This window comes from Mesoplodon mirus, assembly GCF_964341445.2.
Source record: "Mesoplodon mirus genome assembly, contig: HAP1_SCAFFOLD_2502, whole genome shotgun sequence".
In the NCBI taxonomy this organism is placed as follows: Eukaryota; Metazoa; Chordata; class Mammalia; order Artiodactyla; family Ziphiidae; genus Mesoplodon; species Mesoplodon mirus.
This window is the reverse complement of record NW_028294242.1, coordinates 1,435-14,634: the sequence shown is the minus strand read 5'-3', so window position 1 is coordinate 14,634 and position 13,200 is coordinate 1,435. Positions and strand designations below refer to the sequence as shown.

The 13,200-nt window shown below is 39.7% G+C and overlaps 1 pseudogene across 1 annotated transcript in view; it reads left to right on the top strand.

Annotated features, from left to right (window-relative positions):
- Positions 1–12,680, top strand: part of LOC309798267 (3-hydroxyisobutyrate dehydrogenase, mitochondrial-like) — a 36,649-nt pseudogene extending 23,969 nt beyond the window's left edge. The window contains exon 3 of the transcript in view: positions 10,761–12,680. The product of the transcript in view is annotated as a 3-hydroxyisobutyrate dehydrogenase, mitochondrial-like (transcript). The remainder of the gene's footprint in view (positions 1–10,760) is intronic.
- The last annotated feature ends 520 nt before the right edge of the window (positions 12,681–13,200 follow it).

The following is a 13,200-nucleotide window of genomic DNA, read 5'->3' as shown; positions in this document are numbered from 1 at the left end:
TGTTTCTGTCTCTGGAAACAATTGAAATAGAAATTTCTATTTTAAAAAAACAAACTGTTGATTACTATGCTCTATTTAGATAGTTCCTCTAACCCACCCACCTCCATTTCCCCATATGTATTTGAGAAGGAAAGAAGAACTCCTGTGAGCTATCATTTTGGAAAAAATCAATGATATAGTGTTTTACTAGAGATGCCTCTTATCTAAAATATTTGAGGGCTTCCCTGGTGGCGCAGTGGTTGAGAGTCCGCCTGCCGATGCAGGGGACACGGGTTCGTGCCCCGATCCCGGAAGATCCCACATGCCGCGGAGCGGCTGGGCCCGCGAGCCATGGCCGCGGAGCCTGTGTGTCCGGAGCCTGTGCTCCGCAACGGGAGAGGCCACAGCAGTGAGAGGCCCGCGTACAGAAAAAAAAAAAAAAAAAAAAAAAAAAAATATTTGAATTAAATATAAAATCTGGGGAAATTATCACCCAGTTTCCCTCTTCTAGAGGCATGATCTAAATGATAGGCAGCAGAATATTTTATAGCCATGAGGTTTGCTGACATTATTGATTTGATCCAGAATCTGTATTTTCTCTCTAAAGAAAACAGTATTCTCTCTTTGCTTTCTTTAATTTATAATGTTGATGTCTTAAGATTATTGTCAGAGAGGATGCTTGTAGTTCAAATGATTTGGCTGTATTTCACCAGTATTATTACAAGCTAGTCAAACAGTGGCTGGGCTCCAGTATAGACCTCGGTCCCTTTGTTCCACTGGGATACGGATGTGAAAGCCACTGTTTCCTTATATTCCAAAGACCAAATAAATAAAACAAATAAATAAACACAAAAAAACAAGTAAATGAAACTATCTTAAAACCAACTCTCTTTTCTTCCTCATCCATGTTAATTCTCTTCTACCTAAAATTACTTCCTGGAAGTGATTTTTATGTTTCTTAGAGCCTCTTTATGTATATATCCACACTAATGCATATAAAACTGTTCCTTGTAGATCTTTTACTTTTTCCATTTGAAGAATTATTTTCACATGTCATATAGAGTTTATCCATTGTCCTAGATATGCATTTTTCCTGTGTATTTGAGCATCATAGGAAGATAAATTCTACTCTTGAAAATGTTAACTGGTGACTGAGACACAGAAAGCTATTCTTCTTACCATTTTTCAATAGTGAGTAGTAGATTCTGTAGGGGTGGAATTTTAAGATGTAAGTATACTGTTTTTCTACACTCCAATTACGTTCCCCTTATCATAGAATATTGACCAGTGAAGTGTGCTGCTGACTTTTCAGAATCCATGTACATACAATCCATTAAGTTATTAGATATAACGTTGGTCAGAAAAGCATACTGTGAAATGTTGCTTTTATTTAAACTCCCACTATTTTCACTCCATGGTTTCAAGATTTGACTTCTTTATTGCCCTCTGGTAGTGGGCTCTGTGAACTGCATATTTACGGGTCTGGAGCACATATCTTCCCGGAGGTATTCAACTCCTCAGGTACAAGCTAAAGAGTAGATGATAAGAAGCATTCATATTTATTAAAACTAATTAAGAATATCAGTAGCCTGACTGTTGTTTCTAAAAATATAAAATATTTATCCTTCTGTTGTCAAACAACCATATTTCATGAAAAGAAGTAAATCCTTTTTTGCTTGCAATGAAAGAACAATAATTGAAGGTATTCTTCATTTGGACCAAATACCTTCTCTGAAAATATAAGTTAAAATAGGAGTTGAACTTTGCAAAATATTCTTTAGTAAATAAAACTCCACATATAATTTCAAATTATCATTGAATTTTACCTTAAATTGAAATATCTATATTGACTTAAATGGTGTCCTCTGTAATTTCGGATGATTCCCTCCTTTATATCTTCTTCCTCTCTTCAACAAATAAAATACATATGAATGCCTAACATGAGGTAGGGTATTCTCTGTGAAATAATGATGTTGGTATACTTGATTTTGACTTAGCAGAGGGATTGAGCCTCTGTGTTGGTGAATTCTCCCCAGATGGTGCGTGGGGAGAGGTTCAGGCATGTCTCTGTGCTCCTGAAGTTTTCTCTGTGAAACTGTCAACCTCCAATATCAGAAATAACTTCCTTCGTCAGAAGGGATTTTCAGACATTAAAAGTTTTCTCTTAAAGTGCAAGTATTTTTAAAATCTATAAAATATAGGGCATTATACATTTTCTTTAGTTACTACAAGCTGAATTTTAACTGAGAAGACTGGGGACTCCATGTATGTGTACACGCATGCATGCGTGCATGTTTGTGTGTTACACATGTGTGTGTGTGTGTAGGTCTACTGAGGATACAGAACGTATTCTGCACATGACAGAGCAGTGGTATATCAGAAGGGAAAAGAGTATAAAGGACCAGCTTCACCTGCTTAATTTGTCCCCTGACCTGGTGTCTTCTTATTTTCCACAATCCTTTGCTGATCTGTATACTAAATACCCAGGGTTCCTGGGTACCCCCAGGTACCTCTGTAAGTTTTACAAGCCTATCAATATCCCATGTACAGTGGATGGAACCTGGACTTTTTGCCCATATAGTTTTCCTTTCCCTCAGAGTTTTCGTCTGAGCTATGTCATGGGGTAGGTAGTGTTGTGAAAATTTGTGCTCACTTGTTAAATAGAAACTACTCATTTAACTGTTTAAACAAATAAACAGTATCTTGAGTCAATTGCACGGCACCTCCAGTCTCCACAAAGCAGAGTTACTTTGGGACAGGAAGTTCTTTTAGTTTCCCCTTAAATCAAAATACAAAGTTATTGAGCAATTCTAGGACCAACGCTATAGTTGCAAACTTGGGAAGAGATCACAGGATTCTGTAATTGTTTGCTTACCCCCTTACTGGGACAGCAAATAGCTCAATAGTTCTTTTTTTTTTTTTTTTTTTTTTTTGCAGTATGCGGGCCCCTCCCGTTGCGGAGCACAGGCTCCAGACATGCAGGCCCAGCAGCAACGGCTCACTGGCCCAGCCACTCCGTGGCATGCGGGATCCTCCCGGACCGGGGCATGAACCCGCGTTCCCTGCATAGGCAGGCGGACTCTCAACCACTGCGCCACCAGGGAAGTCCAGCTCAGTAGTTCTTATACTGAAGTCAAAAGGAAGAATAATACCGGAACAAAGTCTGCAGTTAAAGTCTGCGTCTTATTTTTATTTTCTCTTGGCACATAGTAGGTAACCGTTAAATGTTCTCTTGATAAATATTAAAAACACACAAGATACTTCATATACTAGGGGTCATAAAATTTCAACTTTTCTTTTGGTGTAGGGGTTGATGATGAAAAGTTTGGAAACTTCTGGTCCATGTTAATGTTCCTGCTTTGAGAACTGCAGGGCGCAGCTTTTAGATGGAAAAGGTTGCCAAGAGGACCAGAAGTAGAATAAAGGCATTTATGTAATTCTTCCTTATAATTTCATTTATTGGTTTTCAGCATCTAACTTTGAAAAGTTGCCTGAGGCTGCCTAGGGTCTGCAATGAGGATCACAGCTGTGCTGTCCTACCCCCTCCCCACACGTGGGAACAGAGCCTCCCCAGCAGTGCTCATAGAGCCCCATGGCTTTCCGCCCACCTCGGTACTGCTCAAGGCAGTGGCTTTTTTCTACCAGCCTCGCCCTTCTCCATTTGAATCTTTTTCTTCTTTCCAGTTTTATTGAGATGTAATTGACATGTAACACTGTATAAGTTTAAGGTGTACAACATCATAATTTGATACATGTATATATTGCAAAATGATTACCACAATAAGGTTAGTTAACACATCCATGACCTTACACAATTAATTACCTTTTGTGTGTGTGTGTGTGTGTGTGTGTGTGATGAGAACATGTAAGATCTACTATCTCAGAAACTTTTGAGTATGCAATAGAGTGAGGTTAACTATAGTTACCATGCTGTACATCAGACTCCCAGGATTTATTCATCTTACAACTGGAAGGTTATACCCTTTGACCAACAACTCCCCATTTCCTCCACTCCCCAGCCCTTGACGGCCACCATTCTACTCGGTTTCTGTGAGAGCAGCGTTTTTAGATTACACGTAAAAGTGAGATTATGCAGTGTTTGTCTTTCTCTCTCTGACGTATTTCACTTAGCATGATTCCCTCAAGGTTCATCCAAGTTGTTGCAAGTGGCAAGATTCCCTTATTTTTTAAGGCTGAATAACATTCCATTCTACATATGTGCCATATTTTCTTTATTCATTTGTCTGTCAATGGACACTATAGAAACAGAAACTCACTCAGTTCCTACAAGTGTCCAAGGTAACAATAGACAAAATATGGATGTTGGTGGGTGTAAATCCAGGCAGTAGGTTAGACTACATCCCACAGGCAGGAAGGCCACTATTTTAGGAGGAGCTGCTTTGAATATGAATCAAATAATAATTGATTTATATATCACCAGTTCAGAACTAACTCATCTGTTTTAGACACCTCACCATAGATATGAAATGAGAATGAGTGGAAAAAGAGGCTTCTGAAGGCAAACAGTCATAAAACCCATTATTATTCTGTAAAAAGGAGACTATACAGTCTTAGCTTTAGAACCTCAAATCAAACAAAGACATGTAGCAGCCTCAGTAGGATATAATCACAACAGAAAAAATACAAGCAGAAGGCAGAGGAAAAAGAAGTGCCATTTGGTATGGGAATAACTAGCTCTGTATGTCTCAAAAGCCTCCTATAAACATGTCTGGGTGTCAATATAGTGTAATAATTAATATCCATAAACCCTGAGTCTTAAGAAAAAAGAACTGTATCTTTTGCTTTCTTTTAGAAAGGGACAGAAAGGTAACTATATTTGCTTTAATAAATACAGAGACTTAGTGCACTTAAATATTTGATCAAATAATTAAAAAAATGTTTCTTACAGCATACATCATTTTCTTTTTTTTTTTTTTTTTGGTGGTACGCGGGCCTCTCGCTGTTGTGGCCTCTCCCGTTGCGGAGCACAGGCTCCGGACGCGCAGGCTCAGCGGCCATGGCTCACGGGCCCAGCCGCTCCGCGGCATGTGGGATCTTCCCGGACCGGGGCACGAACCCGCGTCCTCTGCATCGGCAGGCGGACTCTCAACCACTGCGCCACCAGGGAAGCCCCATCATTTTCTGATGAAACGGGTAAAATAAGGTTCTAGGGTGTGAGGCAGGCATGAGGTATTATACACATTTTCTTTTCTGTCCTTTTGTAGCTGAATATCCTTTTCCAGGCCTAAAGAAGTAGTAAAATTATGGATCTAAGATTGAATAAAAGGTTTCATAGACATATTTTACATATATGCCATTAGATTTCCACAGAGTTATTTCAGGCTGCTGACAGGCTGCTTGCTTGAGCTGAGACCCCTCTAAACAAAGCCCAGGAAGAAACTAACAACTGTGAAAGCCAACTTATTTCTTCTGTGAGTAACTTGGCTGCAGAGCAGACTAATTACCCCTTTAACCACACTGTTTGAACTCATTGTACTTATCTGGGAATCACTATTCTGAAAGTAGAGAAGGGGACTAGGGAAGTTAAAAGAGACAAAAGGTGTAAATATGGTCTCTTTGCAGAATCTCAAAGGTCAGGCAACAGGCTTATTTCTGATGGTTTTAAAAAGAGAAGCTGAGCTGTGGTTTAAAGGTCCACTTTGGAATTCAAATTCTACCTCAGGTGCAGCCTGAATGCTAGTCTCCACCTGGAGTGAATGACTGAAGGATCATTTCTCAGCACATAGTCAGTGTTTGTTCAATTTTCATATTATTTTATCCCAGTGAATAATACTGATGAGGGATTTTGAAACTATTAAATTCCGCCAAAGGACTTGATTTTGTAATGATACCAAACCTTGGAAAATAAAGGAAGTAGAGATTGGTGAATCCTTGACAAATTATTAGAGGTATAACTGATTGTTTCATAAGGAAAGATAGGGAATGGATCATTTAGGAACCTGAATGAATACTTTGAATCTCATCTATTTCTGTTAAAACTACAGGTCAGTTGAGCTCAAAAATTGTGGGTATAAAAATTGTGTTTTTTGGTAATAAAATTTGTTTTAACCCTTCTCTCAATTATGCATTCAAACGTTGACCAATTCACAAGTAACTGTTTACAGTCGATGGATTGGCAAGTGGCTTTGGGATCATTCATTTTACAGTCTGGGATTTCCAGTGTTATCTTTATCTTCCCATGTATACTCTATTTCATACATTTTATTAGCAGCAGTAGTAGAAATGGTAGCAGCAGTATCATTATTATTTAGTTAGAGTAGAATTGTTTCTGTAACTTCTTATGGTCAGACGTACACTAAGCAACACACATTTTGAAAGCACTGGTGTTGGAGTAAATTCGATGTTGATGAGACTAGTCACTGCCCTTAAAGGAGCTTGTCTTCTAGTTGGAAAGATGTGACATATACAATAATCTGAGGCAGTAAGTAAATACATGGGTCTGAGGGCAGAAGATCCTGAAGGAAGCAAGCTGCAAAGAACTCATTTTGAATCCTGGCATTAATATTGGCAGATCTCCTCACACCTTTTTAGGACAGTTATAGACAAAGCAAGTAGGACTGGAGAATACACTACAATGGCCAAAATAAGATTTAATGTCACTTCAGCCTAGGGGATTCTTTCTAGGCTTTGAGCATATGATAATTTAAATGCCACCTAAATAGTAAACTTACTTTAATGCTGACAATGTAGAAAAGATATTTTGCTGCAAAAGTATACACAGTAGTAACAAGTGGATTTTGGAAGGAACTAATATTTTGCCTTATACTGATACTACACTATTGCCCTAGACCTAGCAGCAGCCTTTACTCTTTGTTGTTTTCTTCTAAGACTAAAGAGTTTCTTTATTTTCTTCCACCAACAGATCTCAGAGCAATCTGAGTGCACTGGCCAGTTGGGACACAATTATCATTAGAATTCTTGGCTAGAGAAGAAAGCTCCTAATTTAAGAATGGCTTTTTGCCTTCTGAGAGCTCAGAAGAGCAAATTGCAAGCCATCTACATTTATAAAACATGTTTTAGTATGGAAAATTTCAAACATCTACAGAAGTAAAAAGAAAGAAGTAGAAACTTTCATCAATTGTTCTCATCAAATGTCAATTTCAGGCCAATACATTTTCTCTACACCCTCTCTGAATACTACCGCCATAATCCCCAGCAATTTTAAAGCAAATCCCAGATTTCTTTTTCTCAGTGAAAACGTCAGTATACATATTTCTAAAATGCAGGAACTGCCCTTTTTAAGCTCAACTATGTCATTATCACACATCCGCAAATAATAATAATTCCTTAATATCAACAAATAGCCAGTCAGTTCATGTTTCCTTGATTGTCCTATAAATGTATTTTTATTTTAATAACCATTATTTATTTGATTGCTGATCCAAACACAATTTCTTTTAAAGTATAGGTTTAAAAGAACTCAATTTGTTCATTTTTCTTGCAAGTATTTGTCATTGAATTCAAAGCATTCATCCAGTAGGGTTCCCAACTGTCTGGATTATGCTGATTGCATCCCCTTTATGCTTATATATTTATCATGCTCCTTTGGCCCATGTATTTACTGTCAGTTGGTAGATAGATCTAGAGCACTGACATAATTCAGGTGTGATTTTTTGTCAAGTTTACTTCATAGATAATATTGATGAATTCCAAAAGGAACTATAAAGTGTCTGTCTTACTGTGATGTTGCAGCCATTAATGATCAATGTCTAGATCCATTAATTTCTTAAGGGTACCAAATGGTGATATTCTACTAATTAGATTATTATTCATTTACTAGCTAGAAGATTATTTCATCAACTACTTGGTTGCCCTGAGTTACAGTTTAATTAGGAAAGGAAGAATAAATGTTTCTTTTATTTTATTTACCAGTTTTACAAAAAAAAGAAAAAACAGGAGAGAGAAAGGTTGACTGCAAAGTAGCTTCCAAAGATGACTAATGAGGTATTTTCTTTCTTTGTTGTTGTTTTCAGTGAGGTTGTTATAAATATCGATGCAGAGATTGTCCCCTCTTAGGCTCACGGATCCTGTTCAAGTTGGCTCCTGAGTCCTTTGCACACAACCACAGTAGTCTTTGAAGTCTTCCCAGCTCTCTTGTACGACAAGGTGTAACAGGAACATCTAATTCGTTTCTTATGCTGGATTTGAAATCAGCTATTTCTCCAAGGAGGCATTATCCACTGTGTTTATTCAAACTTGTGTTCCTTCTAGTTTAACCTTCTCTCGAGACATGTTTTTTTTTTAAACAAATTACTTACTGAATTTTTTCACCTTTTCAAATCTTGCTATTCTCCAATCACTTCATTTCTGATTTTTTCTAATTTCTTTTATGTTTTTCTTAAAACCAGTTTCTATTCCTTTTAAAATTTCTTTTACTTTTTCCGCAATATCAGGCAATAAATTTCATTTGTTCTGTGGACGTGTCTTTCTGTCACGTTTTCAGGATTTGCTGGAACTTTCTTTTCACCCTCTTTTTTCTTTTTTTTTCTCACTGATTTTCTACAGGATGTGAGTGGAATACTCTTCTGTCACTCATTTTTAAATGAAATAAGTTTCCACTTTAGGAGGGAATCATAGATCAGAATATAATTTCTAGCTTCAGAACTCCAGGGCTCACTATCTTCTATTATTTTCACAACATAATTTTTAAAAATGACCTTAAAATTTCTCAAATCCTCCTCCTCGGCCCTCCTCTGCCCATTTACCCAGGGCTCCTCTTTCTTTTCCTTGTTGAGTATGGGGGTTTGTTCTGGAATGGTGCTTTGGTTTGATAGGTGTCAAGGTTTCACAGACCCCAGAACACTTGGCATCCTCAGAACATTTCAAGGTTCTTGCACTCAGCTGCAAAGTGGAGCCTGCAACCCGGTTTCTGTCGCTGTTCTCAGTGAGTTTTTCAATCTCAGTGAGTTCTTGAACCATAGTAACCTTTGGCTCTCCTGAAAGAGAGAGAGAGTCCTTCCCTTGTCTTCCTCCCACACACCTTGGGATACACATATGTAGGTCTTTTTCCTGTTGTTGATTTGTTCCTACCTGGCTATATGTTGCAGTTAATGTGGACACCTTGTTGTAGATGTTGTCTGTGGGTTTTTGATCTTGCTATTCTAGATGCTTTTCTTTCTTCTTTGTGGGGGTGGGGGCTTGTGTATTTAGGGGAGGGGTGGCATATTCAGGGATAAAAATCTTCTCTGTAGCCACCATCATTTCCCCAGAATCCTCTGCCATTAATATTTAAAAGAAAATCATAGGAATCATTATCCGGATCCTTAGGATAATCATTACATTGTATCTGTCTTTTTTCCAGGCTTCAAGCTGCCTGTGGCTTCCCACGTTAGTATACTGACATGACTGGGCAATGCCTAATTTGACAGGTTCTTTCTGTACTACCTTCCTCCTAATCATGACAGCCTTGTACGCTATATGTAGTCTTCTTTACTGATAGGGAATTTAGAAAATACAGGAAGCCATGGGTTTAATAGCTGAAAGTGGAATTAATGTATTATTTTTCTCAGGTAAAATATCATAAGACTCCGTAGGCCCAAGTTGTAAAATGAAATCGCAAATTTCCTGGAATCATTTTGCAAACGTGAATGCCCACATAAAGTACACTAGGACTTGAATCCAAGGAATAACACATTTTTAGAGCCTCCAGATTTATAAACTTAGTACAAGTCTGCATTACTTCTTAAGGCAACTGAAGAAAATAATTTTGTGATCAAATAAATATTGATTTTATTAACATAGTTATTTTAAAAGTTTATAAAGCTTTTAAAAAATGTTAAGGCTCTGTCAGCGTCATCAGTTGTTATTTCTTTTCTAGAATCTTGGATAAAGGAACAGTCGTTTGAGGGGAAACATGGTATAAAATGGGAAGATAATCTAACAGTGAAGATAGTTATATCTCTTCCTGTGTGATGAACTACTCCTAAGCTTGGTGGTTTAAAACAGCAGGCACTTTATCTCGTCACAATTTGTGAATCAGCAGAATGGGCTGGGATCCCCTGGGTGGATCTATCTTGCTTTCACCTGAGGTGACTACTGAGGCTGCCATCATCTGGTTGCTGAACTGGGGCTGGTTGCTTTCACATGTCTGGCCATTGATGCTGGCTGTGGCCTGGGCCTATTCTCCACTAGGTTAGCCAGGCTTCCTAACATGTCAGGTTTCCATGAGGACAAGCCCTAAAGCACGAGTACTCTCCAAGCTTCAGCTCTTGATATGCCGTTGGGCCAAAGCAAGTCATGTGACCAAACCCAGGTCAAGGTGGAACAAAACTACACAGGGTGAGAAAACGGGGGGGAGGGGCATTTTCACTGGGGGTCAGTAGTCTAACAAACTGCTGCAATGACTATATAAAGAAAAGCCCCCCGGAGGACAACTGGCAAAAAATAAATGTGTGCGGGGTGGGGTGGGGGTTTGGCATGCGGGGGCAAAGGCAGTAAACAGGGACTACCAAAATCTGAAGATTCTGGAATTTTTGGAAAATCCACTGGGATTAAAGGAGTTACACAACCATGTTCTGACACCAGAAGAAAGGTCCCAGTTGAGCATCAGGGAAGTCTAGCGCTCTTCCTCCATCGCATCAATTTCCACATTTCTTTGACTCAGCATATTTGTAGAATGAATCATGACTTTCTATACATTTTTAGTTCAGTTTTTCAAAGAAATAGTGACCTCGCTTCTATCTGCTGTGCCACAAAAATGCCGTCGAAAAAAATTCCTTCTGTTAAATCGCTCACTAGGTGAAATTGTATGTGTAACCTAGTACCAAAGAGGTATTAAGAATCGCCACAGCCGAGCCGGCCCTCCGCACCACGCACCCTATAGCAGCCAGTGGGTGAGCCGGGAGTCGAGGAGGTCACCGTGGGAAGGAGGGGCGCGGGCAACGTGTCAGCCTCCTTCCGTCTCCGTGGAGCCACCTCCTGCCTCTGGTACAGGGAGTCGTCCACAGCAGCCGTCGGTGGCCAGCCTTGCAGCGCTGTGTTCTAGGTCAGTAGCTTCCAAGACTCCAGTTGGATTCATTGGAGTAGGCAACGTGGGGAATCCAATGGCAAAAGAGCTCTTGAAACATGGCTAGCCACTCACTATTGCTGATGTGTTCCCTGATGCATGCAAAGAGCTGCTAGATGCAAGTGGACCCGGTAGTGTCTTCTGCAGCGGATGTAGCCGAAAAAGGTGACAGAATTATTACAGTGCATCAATGCGCTAGAAGCTTATACTGAAGCAAATGGAATTCAAAAAAAAGTGAAGAAAGACTATTAATAGATTCCAGTACTGTTGACCCTATGGTTTTGAGAGAATTGGCCAAAGAAGTTGAGAAAATGGGAGCAGTTTTCTCGGATGCCCCTGTTTCTGGTGGTGTGGGAACAGCTCGGTCTGGCAACCTCACATTTAGGATGGGAGGGGTTGAGCTGCTGTGGTGCATGGGCTCCCATGTGGTGCATTGTAGAGCTGTTGGGACTGGCCAGGCTTCGTAGATCTGCAAACACTTGCTGTTAGGTATTAGTAGGATTGGAACTGCTGAAGCTATGAATCTGGGACTCAGGTTAGGGCTTGACCCAAAACTCTTGGCTAAAATCCTAAATACGAGCTTAGGACGATGTTGCTCAAGTGACACTTAAAATCCTGTACCTGGGGTGATGGATGGAGTTCACCTGGCTAATTACTATCAGGGTGGATTTGGAGCAACACTCATGGCTAAGGATCTGGGATTAGCATGAGGCTCTGCTACCAGCACGAAGAGCCCAATCCTTCTGGGCAGTCAAGCCCATCAGATCTGCAGGGATGTTGTGCGTGAAGGGCTACTCTAAAAAAGACTTCTCATTCGTGGTCCAGTTTTTGCAAGAGGAGGAGACATTCTGAGTTTGCCCTCTGGCTGTGAACACTGAAACATTGAAACCAAACTGTGTCTTGGAGCCCCTTATGGCTCACTCCACAGGAAAATGGGCTTAATCAAAGGTCAACTGTCTGCTTTTGAGTGTCTAGGTCAGGGGTCCCCAACCCCTTGGCCTCGGACGGGTACCAGTCCACAGCCTCTTAGGAACTGGTCTGCACAGCAGGAGGTGAGTCGCAAGCAAGCCAGCTATAAGCTTCATCTGCCGCTCCCTATGGCTCACATTACCGCCTGAACCCCACACACCCCGCCTCCCCTCCCTGGAAAAATTTGCTTCCAGGAAACCGGTCCCTGGTTCCAAAAAGGTTAGGGACCTCTGGTCTAGGTCACAATAGATCCTGGGATTTTTCACCCATTTTAAACTGCTTATTCTTTTTATCTATTTAACAAACATATCATCTGTAATTTTTTTTTCTGCAAGCCACTGATGGTAACTGCTAGCTAGCTAGCTGATTGGCCTTTTTCAAAAGTTTGATTCCTGAGCATCTTCAGCTAAAACGCTGCCTACTTCACTCAGGATATTATTTACTCCACTTTACAAATAAAACTAAAATTGTTTTCAACAGGATAAAATCTATCCTCGAGGAAAGAAAAGAAATTGGTGTGAGAAAAGGTATTAGAGAAAGGGGAAGTATAGTGAATTACTACCTGTGTCCCTCAGAAAATTTGTCCTGTTATCCCAGTGGTGATATTCTTGCATTGAGATTACTGGTTTATTTTCTAGGAGTTGTTAAAGCAAGAGAACTCCTTGCTGCACGTTATGTAATTTGGACTCTTACAGTTATCTTGGTGTGCCCCTCTTGTAACAACTTCCCATACTCAGCAAACTGTTTTTTTCATATTTTTGCTTCCTTGTACATTTTTACTGCATATTTTTTACTTCAAAAGAATGACATCTTTAGAACTGTTTCAGAGCCAGCGATGATACGTGCTTTAGATAATTATTACACTATGCTAAATATAACCATATTCTTTTGAATTGAAATAAATTTCTATGCTGATAAAAAAAAGAGAGGCACATTTCATTAATGTTTAAATAGTATCCTTCCTCCTCTAAAACTTAAAATAGGATTCAGTCTGATTCCTAAAGGGTTATTTTCTTCAACAACAAGAGCTGACTTAGGCCATTTCTTGGCAGTGGAATCTGAGCGTAGAGGTCTCTGTCTCACTGCCCTTTGATTCTCACTCACGGTATCCTGGGTGAATGTAATGGATGGGCGTGCCCTTATGACTTAGCCCACTGCTACTGCTCCTGATGAGGGTTAGTGGTGTGGGCCACTTTAAATCTTGCCCAGCAAAGTGCTGACATCTG